At 40.1% G+C, this 2,500-nt stretch overlaps 1 protein-coding gene across 7 annotated transcripts in view; it reads right to left on the bottom strand.

Moving 5' to 3' along the window:
- Positions 1 to 2,500, bottom strand: part of LOC138007466 (adenosine receptor A2b-like) — a 19,990-nt gene that overhangs the window by 11,173 nt on the left and 6,317 nt on the right. Inside the window, exons 1-2 of one of the 7 annotated variants that reach the window (XM_068854413.1) lie at positions 522 to 1,440; positions 298 to 419 (exon numbers count right to left, since the gene is read on the bottom strand). The gene's annotated coding sequence lies outside the window, so the exon portion shown is untranslated. Of the gene's footprint in view, positions 1 to 297; positions 1,441 to 2,500 lie in introns of those variants that run through there. The other 6 variants (XM_068854404.1, XM_068854429.1, XM_068854438.1 and 3 more) reach the window with 6 other exon arrangements.

Below are 2,500 nucleotides of genomic sequence, written 5' to 3'. Positions count from 1 at the left end.
ACAGCGTCAGCGGTTATGAATGAAGGTGTAGGCTCTTAAGTCAATAATTGCTTGCTAATACGTTAGGAAACTAAATTTTTAATACGGCAGCCGACTGTTAGGGGCGGTTCCCATAATCAGCTAAAGTAAACAAAACTGCTTGTCGAACGATAAAGCACAGGTAATGATAAAAATTGCTCACGAAAAATATTATGGTATGTTGGGTGAATGGTAAGCATTTAGTACCTTGTTCCGTCTACAAAATATTTGTTCGCTTGTAGTGTTCGTTCTAATTTCCTCTTTATAGTCTTAACTAACCTCTTAATCAGCGGTGGGATTTTAACTCTGAAATAGGACGTAATCTGCTTCGCCGCGTGTTTTGACCTGTTTTGGATCACAGGAATCTGTGTACTTTATGCTTTGTGCTAAAAAAAATGTATCTGAGATGACAAACACGAAACCAGATTCCGTCAGGAAGATCATTTGAATCACCATATGGTATAATCAGCTATTCAAAATATGTTTCTCAAAGCAACACTTACTTGCGATTTCACCAATACCAGTTTTCGCCAACACCATCAAAATTTAGATTAGCTGGATACGCAATCTATTGGAGAAATACCAGTCTTTATTCAGATTTCACTTGGTTGTCACTGCATCATGGTGTACCAATTCTGATGTTCCTCCTAGTGGTTTGGGACATATTATTAGCTTGCGAATCTGTGACAAATGTGAGAAACCTAATGGACTTGAGTCAAACCGGGTGATGACAGACCGTTTGTCCACAAGGCCCATAGAAAGCACGAAGACGCCCTCAGTTAATTTGGTTGGTGTTTTGAACTGGGCGCACGCTGAGCTGACCATCAAGTAACTTTGATGAAAAACTCCGTGGAACAACTTTTGCGGAATATTTTGGAGACTGAATACGGCTAAATCGTTTCAAGGTCTTCTCAAGCCCAAAATGTTCAACATTAATAACCTCTTGATTACCTCAAGGCACGGGTAGAGTGACTGATCGTGTAACTGATCTAAGTAAGCTAGAGGGCTATCAGCGTTGCACTTATTACAGCCCAAGAATTTCCAACCGGAAAAGCGAATATCACATTGTATGTATTGCTGTGCGTTCAAAGCTTTATTATGATAATTACAGCGAGGCTGCCAAATGACTCGTCAATCAGAATACAAAAAGAATATTATGAGCCGCTTCCTCTATATAACAAACAAAACAAAGACACTTACGGCTCATATACGTTATGATTCGTGGCAGTATGCTTAGCACTCTTTGAAACGCTGTACCTTCAGTTTGACGCTGTGTTTAGCCAGTCTTTACGCAACCACCAGAGCATTCCAGTATTATTGCTTAATTATCAGTCAATAACAATTACTCTACACATTGTGTACACAACGATATTAAGTGTGAATTTTTATCAAGGTATTACTTGCACATATATTATAAATAAATAAAGCATAAAAAGTAGACAGGCCTTGTTTTTCGTTCTCATGAGCAGTTTTTGTTTCGTTGTTCACGTTTCAATTCTTTGGTGTTTATAGCTCCGGCATGGAACCCTTTCTTGGCCTTTCTGTTTGTGCGGAAACTGGATTTCACAGGCCATGCTATGTAATTCGATACTTTTTTCTTCTACATTTACTTGTACGTCTACATGTCCAGCACTGGGCAAACTCCCTTTTAACTTTTGTCCGTTTTGTTTAAGGCCTCATACACCATAACCGTTTTCAGAATGTTTAAAGATTCAAGCCAGACCACACACCGGAACTCCTCTTTAGTTAATCACGAGTTAAAACTCGGGAATGGAATGTGGACTTCCTTTACTGATAGCTTTATTGTTACATCACAAACAAGATGTTTCTGAACCGTACTCATACTGTTGAAAAACGTTGGCCCGACGTTTTTCAAGATTACCCAAATGCAATCCATTTCAATCTCATCCATTTGTGTCTATCTTTTTATGCTTTTCTTTCCTTTTGCTGTTTTTGTTTATGTTGTTCATGTTCTTGGGCATTTTGGGTGTCATAACATGACATCATTTTGCGTGACATAGCCCCTTTGACGGAAAAATTTAAGATGGATTGCTCTTTTTTTTTGTTTAAAGGAATTGACATTTCAATTGATTCTACGGGGATAAACGTGACGTAAGAACCGTGCGTGTCCGGTCTTCTCGAGACAGAGGTGAGAGATGGTTTCATGCCGGCTGGAACGCCTAAAATGCTCCGTTGTAAACATGGCGGTTCACGAGTGAAGTGGTCTCTCTGGCCTTTCTGTGGACACTTTGTAATCAGTAATATTGCATGCGTTGTGTGACTCGTGTAACGGCCCCAGCATGCTTAGGAGCGACTAGTAGTGGAACGGTCTTTCGAAAGACACGTGCTAGACTCGGAAGACAAACTCGGTTGTTGTATTCAAGTTCTTGTTCACATTAAAGACAAAACATTGGCGACGAGGATTCTTCCGAAGCCGCATGGCATTCCCATAGCCGCCGTACAACCTCTAGCCGCATTTAAC

Source organism: Montipora foliosa, chromosome 1 (genome assembly GCF_036669935.1).
Source record: "Montipora foliosa isolate CH-2021 chromosome 1, ASM3666993v2, whole genome shotgun sequence".
NCBI classification, from domain to species: Eukaryota; Metazoa; Cnidaria; class Anthozoa; order Scleractinia; family Acroporidae; genus Montipora; species Montipora foliosa.
Note: the sequence above shows the minus strand (reverse complement) of the source record. Positions and strands in the feature narration are given on the sequence as shown.